This window comes from Tupaia chinensis, unplaced genomic scaffold (genome assembly GCF_000334495.1).
Source record: "Tupaia chinensis unplaced genomic scaffold, TupChi_1.0 Scaffold000070_1, whole genome shotgun sequence".
Taxonomy (NCBI): Eukaryota; Metazoa; Chordata; class Mammalia; order Scandentia; family Tupaiidae; genus Tupaia; species Tupaia belangeri.
In genome coordinates, this window is record NW_006159530.1 from 984,065 (window position 1) to 1,002,141 (window position 18,077).

General features: G+C 47.2%; 1 protein-coding gene across 5 annotated transcripts in view; it reads left to right on the forward strand.

The window, feature by feature from the left end:
* The window catches only part of CUNH1orf226 (chromosome unknown C1orf226 homolog), a 112,804-nt gene that overhangs the window by 24,421 nt on the left and 70,306 nt on the right, over positions 1-18,077 (forward strand). Inside the window, exon 1 of one of the 5 annotated variants that reach the window (XM_014583556.1) lies at positions 17,194-17,199. The exons of the other annotated variants lie outside the window; for them this stretch is intronic. The gene's annotated coding sequence lies outside the window, so the exon portion shown is untranslated. Of the gene's footprint in view, positions 1-17,193; positions 17,200-18,077 lie in introns of those variants that run through there. 5 annotated transcript variants of the gene reach the window in all.

Consider the following 18,077-nt stretch of genomic DNA (forward strand, 5'->3'; position numbering starts at 1 on the left):
TGCCGACATGTGGTGTCGTCAGTCTTCTTAATTTAAGCTCTTCACATAGGTGTGTTTTGGTATCTCATTGAAGTTTTAATTTTCGTTTTCCTAATGATTAATAACATCTAATATCTTTTAGTCTTATAATGCCATTCATGTGTCTTTTTTAAAAATATCTGTTCAATTCTTTTATTTATTTAGAGAGGATTTTGCTATAGGGTGCTTGTGCTTGTCAGAAAGACAGAGACAGAGAGACAGAAAGTGAGAAATCACCCCCCAGGGAGGATGGCCATACCGCAATCCCTTCTCTTCCATTCTCCTCTCAGGATGTTGGACACATACACACACACACACACACACACACTCACATGCCTGGTGTGAGTTTAAGCCACTGGATCCAGGACTCGAACCACAGTCAACTATATGGGAGTCCAGCAACATAACCATTACACCAACTACTGTTCCCTGTCTGTTCAGTTCTTTAGCCTGTTTTTAACTGGGATGTTTTGTCTTCTTATTATAGAATGTTGATAGTTCTGTATAAATTCTGCATACGTTTTTTATCAAGACATACAATTTATAACTACTTTCTCTAAGTATGGCTTGCCTTTTCTTTTAATAGTATCTTTGGAAGAGCAGAAGTTTTAAATTTTGATGAAGTCCAATTTATCCATTTTTCATGGATTGTGCTTTTGGTGTCATAGCTAAGAAATATTTGATGCAAGTTTACAAAGATTTCTCTATTTTTTTTCTGAGAGCATTAAAGTTTTAGGTTGAGGTGTATCATCCAGTGTTTTCATATGGTGTGAGAGACGGATCAGTGTCACCATCCTGGTTATTATTCTCCTCTGTTTACCTCTTTTTTTTTTTTTTTTTTTTTTTGCAAATGGCTGTCCAGTTGTAACAGCCCTAATTATTAAAAAGATTATTCTTTCTTTCTGGAAGGTCATTGCACCCTTCATAAAAATTGGTTATTCATGTGTGTGTAGTCTGATTTTAGACTGTTTATTCCACTCCATTCTTACAGCAGTCTGTCTTGATACTAGTACCACACTGCCTCAACTCCTGTTGCTTAATATTAATTCTTGAAATCAGGTGATGTTAGTCCTCCAACTCTACTCTTTTTCTTTTTTATTTTTAAGAATTATTTTTTATTTAACTTTATTTATTTGTTTATTTATTTTGATTTGACCAGGAAGGGACAGAGTAAGAGAGAGAGAAAGAGAGAGAGAAAGCAAGCCTCTAGGTCTGGGACTCGAATTGCGGTTGGCCATGTGGAAGCAGTGCCCTTAATCACTGTGCCCCCTGCCGGCCCCTAACGCTATTGTTTTGTCAATCAGTGTTATTATGGTATGTCATTTTCCATCTTTTTTTTTTTTTTTAAGAGAGATTTTTTGCTATAGGGAGCGTGTGCTCACTGGAGAGAAAGAGAAAGAGAAAGTGAGAAATCACTCCCTGGGGAGATGGCCATGCCACAATCTCTTCTCCTCTGTTCTCTCCTCGGGATTTTGGGCACACACGCACGTGCACCTGGTGTGAGTTTCAAGCCACTGGGCCTAGGACTCAAACCCTGGTTGATCATGTGGGAGTCCAACGACATAACCATTATGTCATCTGCTGGTCCCACCATCCATTTATCTTTAAGAAGAAATATTTCATTGGAGAAAACACCAAAGACATTTTAAATTTTAAAATGAAAGTTTTGTTTTTTTTTTCTGAGAGGTTTTTGCTATAGGGCGCGTGCGCTCACCAGACAGACAGAAACAGAGAGACAGAAAGCGAGAAATCACCCCCCAGGGGGGATGGCCACGCCACAGTCCCTTCTCCTCCATTCTCCTCTCGGGATCTTGGGCACGCACGCGCACGCGCCCGGTGTGAGTTTTAAGCCACCGGGTCCTGGACGTGAACCGCGGTCGACTACATGGGAGTCCAGCGACATAGCCATTATGCTAACTGCTGGTCCCAGAATGAAATTTTCTTTGGCCTAAAAACTCACACAGTCAGCGCTCTGATTATAGATGTCTTGTGGATGTCTTCCCGATCTATTAAAATTTAGCAATCTGTGTTTATAAACAGAGAAATGAACTTTAGCTAGTTTATTTTCCTTCTCTTAAGTATTGCTTATGTATTAAATCGTGGTGTTTTGCTTTGCATTCATGTGGATTTGTGTGGGTAGATAAAGAGGACTTTTTACTCAACCGTGTGTGTTCCATTCTATCGTAAGAACGTTTGTCGTCAGATAACCTGGTAACATTTACCGCTGAGCTTTTCAGGGCACAGTCGCTTCTCAGTTCCTACAGAGCCACTCTGCTTTAGTTCACCTGTTGCTGAGGGGCTCACAGCTGCTCAGGGCTCTCGGGAGATCCTGGGTACTAGGCAAACTCCTCTGCGGCAAGTACGTTCTTCAGAGTCTAAAGAAATGTCTTTACCCATGTTAGTAGGATACCTTTATTTTTTATTAAGTTTGATTTTCAACTTATTACCTTTTGCATTCCTCATGTAGAATAACAAAGTCATGAATTTTATATTTGTTATAGTGAAATATAAATATTGGGTTGTTGGAAAAGTCGTGACACATTTTTGCATAGAAAAACAGAAAAATACATCATGCTTTTTCCTATGGCCCAATACACACACACACACACACACACACACACACACACACACACACGCATGTACACACATACACACACATGTGTTGCCATTTTAGCCATTTTTTTTAGAGGTTTTTGCTATAGGGCATGTGCTCTCACCAGAGAAAGAGAAAGAGACAGAGAGAGACAGAAAGCAAGAAATTACCCCCTGGGGAGATGGCCACGCCGCAATTCTTGCTCCTCCATTCTCCTCTCAGGATCTTGGGCACGCACACACACCGGGTCCAGGACTTGAACTGAGGTCAACTACATGGGAATCCAGCAACATAGCCATTACGCCAACTGCTGGTCCCCATTTTAGCCATTTTTAAATGTGCAAATCAGTGGTATTTATTGCATTTACAATGTGTACAACCATTGCCACTGTTTCCAAAACTTTTTATCATACCAAATAGAAACTCTGTATCCATTAAGCAATAACTCCCCAATACCCTCTTCTCCCAACCCCTGATGAACTCCAAAATTATGGAATCATAAAATAGCGCCACGGTGGACATCTAGGCAATATTCTCCTTTATTACAGGATACTCTATTTCTTTAAAATGATTTACTATTACTGTGTTCTTCACTAAGAGGAGCACTAATTTATGTCATTGCTTTCTACTGATTATAGCTCTTACCACTGGATCCACAAATGTGTAGATCTTCTTTCTTCTTTCTTTTGGTTGACCCAAGTTCCTAAAGCCACTCTGATATTTTTCTAGATTTCTTAATTTGAGAACATAGTATTTCCTCATAAACTATGTTACTTTTTTAAAATAAAATTATTCATGTAATTTTATTAATAATTATCATTATTTTAATTGTTGCTATGAGGCACATGTGCCTTACCAGAGAGACAGTGAGAGAGAGAAAGCGTGAGAAAGCAAGCTCCCTGGCCCAGGTAGGACTTGAACTGCAGTTGACCACATGGGAGTACAGTGCCTTAACCATCACACCACACCACCTGCTAGCCCCCAAATATGTTACATTTTAATAGAATATCCCAGATTCTGTCTTTCAGTATAAAGTATGGAGGCACAATTTTATTCTCATGATAGTTTTCATTTTCTTAAATTTGTTTGTTTGTCTATATCATATGAGACAGACAGACAGACAGAGAGGCACGTGACGAGGTCTTCACAGCAGTCTACGCTAGCCTGGGTCACAGGCATGTGCTCATGGACCTGTTGTGCTCAGAAGGTCACAGGACACAAACCCAGAACCTCTCTCATGTAGGTTCATCTGCACCACCACTGGGCCACTGCCTGGCCCTTACTTGTTTGTTTGTTTGTTTGTGTTCAATGTTTTTGTCATAGGGCACTTATGCTCATGGGAAAGAAAGAGAGAAGGAAAAGGAAAAAATCACCCCCAAGGAATGGCTACACTACAATCCCTTCTCCTCCATTCTCCTCTGAGGATTTTGGGCACACACACTCATTCAGTGTAATTTTCAAGCCATGGAGTCCAGACTCAAACTTAGGACAGCCGTGTGGGAATCCAGTGCCTTAACGTCCACACCACCTGCTGGCCCCACATTCGTTTTGAAAGAATCAGATCACATTCATTTTCTTGTTTAATACACTGGCTTAGGTCCTACCTAGGTCATAGTGGAATGATAGTCTAGAATCTTTAGGCTAGTTAGTTACTGCTTTTAATCCAGGTTTTACTCTTCACTTCTTTATTTTTCTTTACATTTTAGGTCTAAATCCAGGACTTTATATTAGTGCTAAACTAAATGTGATTTCTTCGAGCCTGTTCTTCAGTGTTTGCATTCTTGGGTTCAGTCCGGGACCACCATGAGAGTTACGTGATAAGGAGCGCGTGGCAGGGTTATATGTATATAATTGCAGTAGGGACTGGGAAGGAAAAGGTCCACAGAGGGGCAGACAAGTCTTTAATCACCATGTGTGGGGTGCGAGTCAGGATTTTCAGGAAGCCAGGCGAGTCCGTGTGCTAGAGAGCGCTTCGACTAGGGCTGCCAACGAGGCGGGTGTACGAGGCCAAGGGGAGCTGCAGCTCTTGTGGCCACCCCTTTGAGCTCAGCAAAGCCTCCATCGGGCCTGAGCCTGTTGTTCAGCGGGGCCAACAGTGTGAAGGAGAGTGGAGGCAGCGTGCGAAAAAGTGAGGAGTATTTACAAAAATCCCGCAAAACTCACTGGCCCCTGGATGTCCATCCTCTCCTTCCTGTAACCAACAGCGATCTTCATACCGTCATAGCCACTGGCACGTTCTCCCTCCCAAATGGGCCATGAATTCCCCTCGTGGGCAGCCCTGTCCAGGAGCTTTCAGGGAAGGGAGTACTAAGATCCATAGCCTAGCTGAGCTGACCCAGTGAAACCCACCCTGCCAGGTTCTAGTAACGGGCTAACTATCTCCTACTTTTCTGTTCATTACAACTTTTCTGAGAATATTTTCATCCAAGTCACTGATAAGACAGTTAGCTAGAATAAAGCTAGGCCTGAAAATAAAGACTTTGTGTTTTTATTCTCCTTTTACTTATTTTGAATTTCATTTTCTTTCATTAGCACACTCATTCTACCTTTTCTGATTTAAAAGGGCATGCTTTCTAGGGGGGAAAAAAGCTTAGATGGTGTCAGAGTAGTCATACCATTACAGAAGTCCCTGTGCTTTCGGATTTCAGTTTCACTTCCTTTGTGTCTCCTTCCCTGTCTCACTGGTAGGCGCTGGTAATTTACATGTTTGACTGAATCGGTCCCTAGGATATCTGTGTTCCTTGATTCTAGGAATTAGACTGACAAGGGAACAGAAATCTCTTTTTTAAGTAGAAGAAGTAAATTAATCTGACCTGAAGTCTTCAGGAACCAGACTGGAAGTAATTCTTCAGTTGCGAGTTTAAATGATGAAATCAGAAAGAGTCCCCATCGAGCTTCCAGAAAGTCTCCAGAAATGGCATTAATGGGCACCCAACAATTAGTGAGATGACTAGAAGGTTAGGAGAGGGGGGCAGCAGGTGGCATAGTGGTTAAGGCACTGGACTCCCACGTGATTGACCGTGGTTTGAGTCCTGGACCCGACAACTTGAAACTCATGCTGTGAGTATGTGCCCCAAATTCTGAGAGGAGAATGGAAGAGAAGGGATTGTGGCATGGCCATCACCTGTGGGGAGATCATTTCTCACTTTCTATCCCTCCAGTGAGCGCATGCACCCTATTGGGAAAAAAAAATATTTCAGAAAAAAATGAAATTAGGAGAAGTATGTTCCAACTTTGACCTTCCACATTAATTTGTGCTTTGATCTTGAGCACATCAGAGGAACGTTATTTGGGGCCCACTGGAGAATGGAGGCAGTGCACGGGGCACTCACTCTCCTGTTGCGCATTATTCTCCACACCAGGGAACAGCCATAATATGAAGCCACACAGTGACTATTTTTTTTTTTTTTGGAGAGGGTTTTGCTATAGGGCATGTGTGCTCACCAGAAAGACAGAGACAGAGAGACATCCCCAGGGGGGATGGCCATGCCGCAATCCCTTCTCCTCCATTCTTCTCTTGGGACCTTGAGCATGCACACACACACGCCCGGTGTGAGTTTAAGCCACTGGGTCTGGGACTTGAGCTGTGGTTGACTACATGGGAGTCCAGCGACATAGCCATTATACCATCTGCTGGTTCCAGTACACGGCGATTTCAATGGCAGAAATGGGGCTAGCCCCTGGCACTGCAGTAGCACAATGCTCTGTGTTGCTGGACCCACATGGGACGGTCTTGGGTTCATGTCCTTCCTGAGGCCTCTCTGTACACAGTTGCCACGTGCATGCCTGTGATCTGGACTGGTGGAGGCTGGGCATGAGTTGTGATGTGAAGGCTCTATTGGGGATGCTGTATCTGTTTCTCTCATAGAAGAAATAAACTTTAAAAATGAAATAAACAGAAGTTTATGATAAAGAATTACTAAGCTAGAATCAAAGAGCATCTATAAGATGTAAGGAGAAGGAGAGGATCCAGGAGGACACCCTTGGAAGGAAGATGCCCTTTAGCCATTGTTTTGGAAGGTGTGATTGCTGGCACTGGCTGGCAGAGAAATGCGCTGGGTCGCCGAGGCTAGCTCTGGTGCTGGGACAACAGGAAGCAGCCCTCCAGGGTCTAGGGACCGGTGATCTGCAGCTGGCCAGTGAGTGAGAGACGTGAGTTTGCAGTGTCTGCGGCAGGGCAGGCGTGAGAGATGCACCTGGAGTGTGGGGACAGTAGTAGGGTAGAAGCTGGGAAGCCTGAGTGTTTGCGTAGGGAGGGCTGCTGGGAGGTGACCACCAGGCTGGGCTGTGGCCGCAAGGTGGCCAAGGGACTGTTTTCCAGGCGTGTGGCTAAGAGAAGCCCACCAGAGGCCCTCCTCTCCAGCTACTGACCAACTGTCCAGCAGCTGGACCTAGAGAAGCCCTTCCGTCCCACAATGCCACCCATTCCCCAGAGAACTGTGAGCTTTGTGCTCAGTGTGCAGGAGACGTGCTCGGGGAGTCTGTCCATCGCCACGGAGCAGGACGGAGAGGCAGATTCGGGCTCACACAGGTGGCTCCTCGCATATCATCATGACCTCAAGGGTTGTAGTCAGATGGGACTTGACGTATGTTCTCTTAGTCCTAATCCCAGCCCGAGTGGTAACTCTGTCATCCTCCTCCTCAGGGTGTAGATAGAGCCTCAGCTGTGTCAGGTCACTTCCCCGTGAGCACAGGGCTCGCACGGGGCACTCCAGCCCTGCCCCTTCTGGTCTACTTTCTAAGACATATCCACTCATTCATATGCCTGCATATTTAGTTTTTGTTGTAAAAACAATATACCAAAATGCAGTCTAGACAAGCCACATTTTTTTTAAAAGAGATTTTTGCTCTAGGCAAGCTACATTCTAAAATAAGGGCAGCATGTTCTACCTTGAGGGTGGGTAGAGCTGGCTGTGATAGAGAAGGGTGTCTTGAGAAGTCAAACTACCCCTGGGGTGTGTTTTACTTAGTTAAGGATCAAGAGTGTAAAGGACCAGCAGTTGTAATGGCTATGTTGCTGGACTCCCAAGTAGTCGACTGCAGTTCGAATCCCGGACCTGGTGGCTTAAACTCATGCCGGGCATGTGTGCATGCGTGCCCAAGATCCCGAGAGGAGAATGGAGGAGAAGGAATTGTGGTGTGACCGTCCCCCCTGGGAGGTGATTTCTCGCTTTCTGTCTTTCTGTCTCTGTCTGTCTGGCAAGCACACGTGCCCTATAGCAAAAAAAAAAAAAAAAAAAAAAGGTGTTAGAGACCTAGCCTGGCACACCTTGGAGAAGATGAGGATCCTTAGACTCTGGAAGCATGACAAATTACAGGTATGTTCAATAAAAAGAAATCAGTTCATAAACTCTAGACTCATAGGAATACAACACAGAATGTGAACGACAAAGATGTTAAAAATAATCTAGAGAGGAAAATATATGAATATTGCCTACACAGAAGCACAATTTTTTTTTTTTTTTTGGATAGTGAAAATGGAAGACAAAACACAGTGAATCACCCTTAAGAACATGGTGAGTTAAGTGCCTGTCAAATGCTGAGGTTTAAATGCCATTTTTATTATGGAATTGTAAGATAGAAGAAATCTTAGGCAGCATTTGTAAAGGCTTGGAAATAAATGAAAAGGGCACTCACCCATAAAGGAGAATGAGGTGTTCAGCTCAGGGAGAGTGAAGACAGAGAAGGACTCTGGGTTAATGGCGTCTCCTGCAGGGACCCTTTCAGCGGTGAGTTAGGGATGGAGTGTCTCAGTCACTTGGCAGTAAAAGAAGGGAGAACCTTGGTGCAGTGGGTTGCAGATCAGATATGCTATTTGTGTATGTACAAATTTGTTTCACCCCAGCCTCAGTCAGCCCTGCATAGCCTGGAAATTTCCATGTGGGTCAGCCTTGCAGAGCATGGTGTTTCACATGGTGCCGCTACATCCACCCCCTCAAATATATATTTAAGAAAGAGGAGAGAGTATACTCTTTTTTTTTTTTTAATATTCTTATAGAGAGAAAAGGAAAGAGTCTTATGGAAATAATGATCAAAGGTTTTTAAAGTGTAGATGATTTTTTTTTTTTGAGAGGTTTTCGCTATAGGGCGTGTGCGCTCGCCAGAGAGAGACAGAAAGCGAGAAATCCCCCCCCCACGGGGGATGGCCACACCGCAATCCCTTCTCCTCCATTCTCCTCTTGGGATCTTGGGCACGCATGCACACACGCCTGGCGTGAGTCTCAAGCCACCGGGTCTGGGACGTGAACTGCGGTCGACTACATGGGAGTCCAGCGACATAGCCATTATGCTAACTGCTGGTCCCAAAGTGTAGATGATTTCTGAGTATTACTATTTCTTCAAAATATAAGGATAAGCAATCCTGACCTGAGATCTATAGATAAGATCACATAATTATGGGAGGTGGAAGATGCTATAATAATTAGTCTGTTTTAACCACTCTCTTAAAAGAAACTGCATGCTGTCCGTCTAGAATCAGACAGAGACCCCCTAGGTACAGATGAGTCTTTAACTTCCCTTCCACCGATGCTCCATCAACTCCAGCTCAGACCCTGGTGCACCCCTTCTCTCCACCAGTCTCTGGGAAGGACCTAAGGCGCCAAGGGTCATAACAGGTTAGGAAGCAGGTGCACAACTGACCTGGGAGGAGCCCTTCCTTCCTCCGGGGCCCTCCGTTCCACAGAGAAGCCTGAGCATCATGGTCACTGTGCAGGAGTCGTGCTCTCCTGCCATTCTTTGCTTGTGACCCATGCATGTCTCCTTCGATCTCTGGGTGATTCCTAAGTGGTGGGGTGTCCTCTGCCCCTTCCCGTAGTGTGAGAATCTCATCCTCCTCCAGCCTATATCATCTGAAGTTCCTGATGGACTGGGAAGCTGATACCCAGAGCTCTGGAGGCAGCTGGCCTGTAGATCTCTCCTGCATCACCCTCATGTTGTTTCTGGGCCAGCCCGTCTGACAGTATGAGTGTTTATCACTCTCCCCGGGAGTAATGGTTCACTGGGAGTTGATGTTTTTATTACCTTCAGCATCAAAACCCTTTAGTTGACAGTGCCTGCTCATACATATGCATGAGTAGGAATTACTCACTCAATTTTACGCATGGGCTAAGAAGGGGAAGGAGGTATCATTCATGCTGCCCGCCTTCTGTTAGTCCCCAGGGCTGCTCGGCAGTCCCTGCTCACCCTGGTAGAAACTCCCTCCCAAGCCCTTCCTCCCTCGTGCACCTGTCATTCTGTCCGTACACCCTCACTGCCCATAGGTGACCGCCGTAAGACCCTGTGTGAGCTTCCTCACCTTCCTCTCCTCCTTTAGGACATCTCATGCCATTGCCTACCGTCTCTGTCTCCTGCCTTTCTTTATCCCAAAATGGCTTTGAGCTGGGCACTCTGCTCCATCTCTCAGTCTTTTTTCTTTTGTCTTTTTTTTTTTTCAATTTGTTTGTTTATATATTTATTTATTTGACCAGAGGGCATGTGGGCTTGTTGGAGAGCTAGGAGGTAGGGGGGAGAGTGAGAAAGCACCCCCGGAGCGATGGTCATGCTGCTATCTCTTCTTCTCCAGCCTCCTCTTGCCCAGTGTGTTTTTCAAGCCTCCGGGTCCAGGACTTGAACTCAGTCAGCCACTATAACCATTGCACCACTGGCTGGCCCAAGTTTATTTATTTATTTATTTCTTCTGTGAGAGAAAGAGACAGACAGACAAATAAGCACCCCCAGCCAGGTCTTCACACCATAGCCCACCTCCAGCCTCAGCCAACCAAGATCACAGGCTATGTGCGTTTGCCAGTTGTGTGGGAGGAGACCTCAGGACCAAACCCAGGACCTTCCCACATGGCTCCCATGTCAGGGAGCACTGCATTTCCACTGCCCGCCATGGCTGGGCCTCTCCCAGTCTTCGTGGGCTCCCTCTCTTCCTACTAACGTCCTGTCCCAAATCACCTCCTCTCAACTCTGCTTACTGAATTCAAGAGCACCTCTCCTATTAACCCTGCCTTTTTTCCCAGAGCCCTGGTGGGTCTGTCGGTGCCCACCATTTTGCAGCTAGTTCCTCATGGTCTGGCTTTGGTTTCCTGCACTTCACTGAAGCGACTCCCTTCCTGTTTGTCATTCGTGGTCTCCATATTTCCGGACACGCCACCCGTCCTCAGTTCTTCAGCATGGCTCTGCACTCCGCCCCCATCCCGCTTCTCTTGTCTCCTTGTATTTCTGTTTTGTCGCCTTCTCTTTCGTTAGCTTCCAATCCTATGTAGTAATATGCATTGTTTATCTTTCCTTAAGGCAAGTTCTGCATTATTATCTATTGATCTATCCATCTACACATTCCATCAGAGAAAGAAACAGAAGCACAGCCCCACCTGGTGTTCACCCTGCCGTTGACCCTGTCTCAGCTGGTCTGGATCATGGACTTGCACATGGCACCTGGTATGCTCCAGGAGTCCTGGGTGCAAATCCAGGACTTTTCCATGTGGATTCAGTTGTGTTATCATGTGCCATCGCTAGCCCCGAATTTTACTGTCTTGTTTTTTTTTTAAACAATTACTTATTTAATTTTATTTATCATTACAACTGTTTTTAAATTTGCACAGAGCACATGCACTCACCAGAGAGAGAGAGAGAGAGAGAGAGAGAAAGAGAGAGGCAGGGGGAGTGAGAAAGCAAACCCCCAGATCTGGGACTCAAACCATGGTTGGCCATGTGGGAGTCCAGTGCCTTAACCATCATGCCATCTGCTGACCCCTTTACTTTTTTTTTTAATTACCAGAGGGTGTGTATGCTTACCAGAGAGAGAGACAGAGAGACAGAGAGAGAGAGAAGAAGGAAGGACCTCATGGGGTTATGGTCACACACAGTCCCTCCTCCTCCATTTCTCCTTTGTGTCAGGATATTTTGGGCATGTATGCACACACACCTGGCATGTTTTTCAATCTATGAGGGTCTGCGTTCAAACTGCAGTTGGCCAAGTGTGGTCCCACTGAGCTACGGAGCCAGCCAACCATGCATTTTTTTTTTAATAGACTTTTGCTGTAGAGCGTATGTGCTTGACAGAGAGAACACAAATGATGAATCAACCCCTAACCCCCACCCCCGGGGGGGGTGGCCGTACAGCAATCCTTTCTCCTCCATTTTCCTCTTGGGATTTTGGGCATGCATACATATGTGCCTGGTGTGATTTTCAAGCTGCCAGGTCCTGGACTCAAACCACACAGTCCGCTATGTGGGATCCAGCACCTTAACTCCCATGTCATCTGCTGACCCCCACCCTGAATTGTAATCTGTATTCCTTTAGAGGGTGAACAGAGTTCCTTGGGTCGAGTGAGCCTCAGCGAACTCACCTGGAATGAACCCTGCGTGTCCAGCAAGGGACTGATGACGTAGGGGCCTCATGCCTCTCAGTCACATGCGTGTCGTAGCCCTTCTTTCCCTCTCTCCTTCCCACTTCTTGTTCACTCCTTTTTTTTCAGGATTCGTCATATGCCACTATGTCGAAAGCACTGGGAATGCAGACGAGCGGGGCACTGCCCACGTCCTCACGGTTCCCACTGTGACATTTCCTTTCTGTGGTGGTTTTCAGATCGGTGTTCAAGGGAATGCAGTTGAAGTATACGTTTCTAAATTACCAAATAATTTCTGCTTATGACTAAAAATAAAGCAGCGCCGAGTCTTATAAAGGAGAAGTGCTCGTCTTTCAACACCTACGCCTTCTAGGAGCACTCCATGTGAAAATACATGCACACTCATGTTTGCTTCAGAGTCCAACGCGATTCCATCGAAGTTCTACAATGACTGGTTTTGGTTTTTGTTTTCCTTTCTCAGTAACATATCGAGAACTTCCTCCCACATCTGTACTTACAGTTTTGTCATGATGGCTTTGACTCAGAGTTCCAAAGTGAAAATGGTATTTTAAGAACATCAGTCTGCCTGGGAACGCCATGCATCCCAGAGCAGGGAGACTCCTGTCAGCCGGATGGACGGAGGAGAGACTGCCTGGCAATCTGAGTGCGGTGGAGAGTATCTGGGTCCGGCCAAGGTGGATGACAGCAGTAGGCATGCGTGGGAGGAGGTTAATCTGTGAGCATTTGTGCTCACAAGCGCTTCAGAAGAGAGCTGAGAGAAGAGTAAATGAGTGAGGGAGAGGAGGCCCTGGTCACCTCACCTTGAAGCTTCAGTACTTTCCCTTCTGCCATTTCTTCTTTCCCAGCTTCAACTTTTAAAACGTCTCTCTCTCTCTCTCTTTCTAGCTATCTATCTCTCTGTCAAGACACACAGGGACAGGGGTCACTGACAGTCTTACCATGCCTTGACTGTCCCACCACACACACCACCAACCTTCTAGCCTGCAAGGACTGTGGGCAAGCCCTGCATGTTCAGTACAACTCGGGATCTGAATCCCAGGCCTTCCCACATGGCCCCAAGATTGTTTAGTGGCATCCTAGCACCTGCACCACCGTGGTGTGGGACCTACCTCTGCGCTTTCAAGGGTTTTCTGCCTCAAGTGCATCCAACTTGGTTTTCAATTCAGTCATGGTGAAAGAATGAAAACTTGTATCATGACAACTTTTTTTTTTCTTTAATGAAGTTTATGTTTTTCTTCTGTGAGAGAGGGAGAGAAAGCGAGACAGAGACGGTACATCGAACAGGATCTTCACAGCATGATCCACCCTAGTCTCAGCCAACCAGGACCGTGGGCATGCGAGTACTCAGCGTGCGCAGGGAGGTCCCAGGGTGCAAACCCAGGACCTTTCACAAGGGTCCAGTTGTGTTACTGTGCACCACCACCTGGCCCCTGTGATGGTAACTCTGACACAAGCCTCCTGAAGGCAGAGACCATGCCTGTTTTCCCTCCGTAGGGCCCAGAAGGATCTCTAGTACGTAGTAGGTACTCAAATACTGCATGACGAAGTGAGGGCAGGCCCGATCTGCTTGTTTATGGCACTGAAATGTTCATTTCAGAAAGGCCCTCGGGCCTGCTTATCCTCTGAGTGGCCTGAAGCACAGCCCAGGTTCCCTGGAGACTGAACAGATGCACAGCAGGAAATGGAAGGTAGCCCCAAGAGTGATCCGAATTAAACTTCTGGCTCCATCTCTTGGGTCCTTACCTCAGAGGCCATCTTTTACGCTAAAAATGATGGAGAATCCAATTAGGCCAACTTTAGAAAACTTCACATAATTAAATACTGTCTACAAGGGAGAGTATCCCCCCATGGAGGAAGTAACCGGGAAATTCGGAAACTAGGCTATTCCCAGTTCTACCTTGAAATGACTGGCTGGTTTCACATTTCTTTCTTTTTTTAAGGTTTTTGCCATAGAGCATGTGTGCTCACAGAGACAGAGAGAGACAGTGAGAGGGAAAGTGAGAAATCGCCCCCCCCGGGGGGAGGGCCATGCCGCAATCCCTTCCCCTCCATGCTCCTCCTGGGATTTTGGGCACACACACATGTGCCTGGTATGAGTTTGAAGCCACCAGGTCTGGAATTCGGATGCTGGTCAGCCATGTGGGGTCCAGAGCCTTAACCACCACACCATGTGTGCGGTACTCCATTCAGCCTTCTTGAAGGTGTCAAGGAAGTCAATTCAGAATTCCTGCAAGGCACTGAGGAGCCCCAGATGGGAAGGTGTGTGCAAAGAAAAGGGAACACTCCTCCCTGCTGCCAAGTAGGCACTGGCCTGGGTGTCCATCAGGGCGTCTTGGCCTTTTCTGGAATGCAGATACTTTTGGGAAGTTGATGAAAACTGGATTTTCTACTTAGGGAAAAAATCATTCTCGTACAGACTTGCAACACTGTGAGTTTCAGGAGAGCTCGTGGACCTGGTGGTCCCGTGGGCTCCTGACTGCTCAGGTAGGTCTCCTTGGTGCCAGTAAACACTGAACACCTTTTCTGAATATCTGTATCCAGAACTGGGAAGGCGTCTCACTGGCTGCCTTGCTTCTCAAGAAGAAAACAAACCAATTTAGCATTCTTTACAATTTAGTGGGGGGTTTTGTTTTGTTTTGTTTTTAAGAGATTTTTGCCTTAGGGTGCATGCACTCACCAGAGACAGACAGTGAGAGGGAAAGTGAGAAATCACCCCTCCCCAGGGGGATGGCCACACTGCAATCCCTTCTCCCTATTCTCCTCCCAGGACCTTGGGCATGCACGCATATGTGCCCAGCGTGAATTTCAAGCCACCAAGTCCAGGACTGAAACTGCGGTCAACTGTGTGGGAGTCCACTATGCCATCTGCTGGTCCCAGAATTTCAGTGATGAATAGACTTTAGTAGTCACAGTCCTGAAGGCTTTGCATCTTGTTAGAGGAGTCTTCTTATTCAAAACAAACCTCCTGTGGATGAGGTTCAGATCATTTAAGGGAAGAGGATTTGCACAGGAGGAGCCTTTGGGGATCCTGGGGGATCCTCACTGTCCTTGGAATCTCATGGATTATGAGGAAGTTGGCATAAGGTTCCGGTTTCCCAATGGTTGCAGTATTTACTGGTAATTCATAATTACCAGAGGGGGGTTGGGAGCGATGGGACCGTAATAAACAGCTAATGTGCTCATCTTGTTTTTATTCATGGAGGGGGTGAGCAGGAGTCGTCTCAGAAGGGAAGCCCCTAGTGGATGCGATCTGCATGGGAGCTCACTGTGGCCTTTGAGGCCATCGCACATGAGCTGTGCAGGGTGGGCCTGGCTGCTGGGGAGTGGGGCATCGCAGGCGCCATCCTTCTAGAGTTGGAACAACTCGGGGGTGGGGGGGTAGCAGTCTGTCCTCATACCAAACACTGCGAACAAAAAATCGTGTGTGTGTTCACATATGTTATGTGTATATATATTGACATATATACACAGAGACATACACACACACACACACACACACACACACACAGACATATATATTAGGTCATCAGGAAAGTCATGACGTATTTTTCTATGCATCAAGACTTTCTTGACGACACACAAATACAAATACGTGTATATGCATTAGCACGTGTCTCCCCTCCTAAGGTGGCGGTAAAATGTTTCTGATTGCCGCACTTTCTGTTCGATCCGTGTCCCATTGCTGGGAGTTGTCTCTACTTCTGAGAAAGGGAAGTAAAGAAGGGACAGATCAAATGCAGGTCTGGGAGGGACCAGCAGGTGGCGTAGTGGTTGGGACACTGGATCCCCACATGGCTGACCACAGTTCAAGTTCCAGATCTGGTGGCTTGCTTTCTCACTTTCCTTCTTTCTCTTTTTTCTCTGTCTCTGGTGAACACACGTGCCCTATAGCAAATTTAAAACATAATAATAATAATAATATATATATAAAATTAAATAAATATTCTTTTTAAAAAAATGCAGGTCTGGAGCAGATAAATCAGTCTTTGCTTTAATCAGGACACTTTACTAAAAATTAGACTGACCTCTTGACCAGCTTCGCCCATACTTCCACATCAAAGCAGCCTCAACTCTGCAAGGAAAGGCTCAGCTGCTCCAGCAAGGCCACCAAGTGCCAAGACAGGGAGAGTGAGGCAACCAGGGTGGGTGGGTGCACCCCCATCGTAGTGTCAAGTTCATCGTCGGTGCCTTCTTGAATCCAAGGTGACTGCCAGTCTTGTCTTCTGAAGTATCTGTATTTTTTTTAGTTTATTTCTTCCATAAGAGAAAAAGACAGGCAGGGTAGGGGGCTTCCCCCTGTGATTCACCCCCAGTCACAGCTAGCCCCGACCACAGACTCACATGTTCGCGTGTACAGGGAGGTCCCAGGGCGCAAACCCAGGACCTTTCCCCTGTGGGTCCAGTTGCATTACCACTGTGTCACCACCTGGCCTCTCTCTGTGTATCTCGAGCCATCATTTTCCCTATGCTTCCTCTGGGTTGTGAGACTATTTCTGGTTTGTTCCTTCTTTTTTAGCCTGTAAGTAGGCTCAGGTTTCCTAAAAAGAAAAGCTTCGCCTCGAGCCTACCACCCCATCTTGCCCTTTTGCTGCTGAACTCTCGGAAATAATTGCATTCGCTGTCTGTGTTGCCGAGACTCCCACTTTTCAGCTCATTGTAATTGGCCCTTGCGAGCTATGCTGCTGAGCCCGCCTGCTGAGGCTGCCAGGCATGTCCTGGGTTCAGTCCCTGGCCCGTCTCCTCCGCTTCCTCTCTGCTCTCCTGCAGTCTCTCCTCCTGCTTCCAGGATGTTTTCCTCACTCCTCCTCTAATGTCCTCATCCTGTCCTACTCAGTTTTTCTTTTCTGTAATTACCAAAGGGAGCACATGTTTATCAGAAAGGTAGAGAGAAAGCACCTTCCCTCCAAAATGGGGTGAGGTCATGCAGCAATCCCTTCTCTTCCATTTGTCCATCCCATAAGGATTTGGGGCGTGCACACACACGTTCCTAGCATGTTTTTCAAGCCACTGGGGCCAGGTTTCGAACCACAGCTCGCCATGTGGGAGCCAACTCCCTGCATGCAGCATTTAACCGCTGCACTGCAGGGCTGGCCTCCTGTCCGGCCCTCCGTTTTTGCATGGATACTGTTAATGGGATTCCCTCCGTGAGTGCCTTCTCTTCTGGTTCTAACTTGTTCCTCCAGGGACCTCCTGCTTCCTGTGGCTTCAGCCGCCCTCTGAGTCCTGAGGACCCCAGTCTGTACCCCACGGCCATCCCTTTTTCCTCTTAGGCAAGTCCGTCTGAGTGCTTTTGGTCTCCCAAGGTTGCCATGTCAGGAACCCCACTCTTCTCCTGCGTGGCCCTCAGCCTTCTCTCCTTCTGTGTCCCTGGACCCAGTAACGGGCATCTGTCCACTACATCACCCAAGTCACACAACTCAGAATCCCCTCCCCTCACATGGAGAGAAGCCACCCTCGAGCCGGTCTCCATCCGAGGTGCCCACTGCCCTGCCTGCGTGAGGCCTGCGTCACTCTTTACCCTGCCTGTGTCTGGTCTGCCCGACCTCCCAGCCTGTCCTGCCTGACTCCTGGTGCGTCACGCCCCTGCCCCATGCTTGGCACCTGACTTACAGCAGCCCCCACGTCTGTAGATGAGAAAACCAAGGCTGGAGGACACAGGCTCACTGGTGCTGCACAGTTAGAAGCAGCGTGACAGGGATTTGAAGCCTGGTCTTCCTGCGTGAGCCCCGGGTCCAGATTCCTTCCCTTCCCCCAATACTCCAGACTGCAGGAGCCCTTCACTGGCCTGCCTCCTGCTCCTGGCCTGTCCATCCACCCTTCACGTCGCCGTGACTGTCACCTGTGCCCATCCCCGGCTCGCACCCCATCCATGCTCTTAAGCCCACGAGTGAGGTCTGGGTTCCATGGTCGGCCCTCGCCTCTCTCTGTTCCCATCTCCTCCCAGACCCTGGCATGTCCTGTGTCCCCCACACCCCAGGGAACTCCACCTTGCGACCACATGCCTTCTGCGTGCAATTTCCAGTGTGAGGACTCTCCCCCTCTGTCTCCATGATGGGGAGCTTTCCTTCCTGTCCCCGTGCATGGTGCCCAGGGAGGCCAGCCCGTGCAGCCCT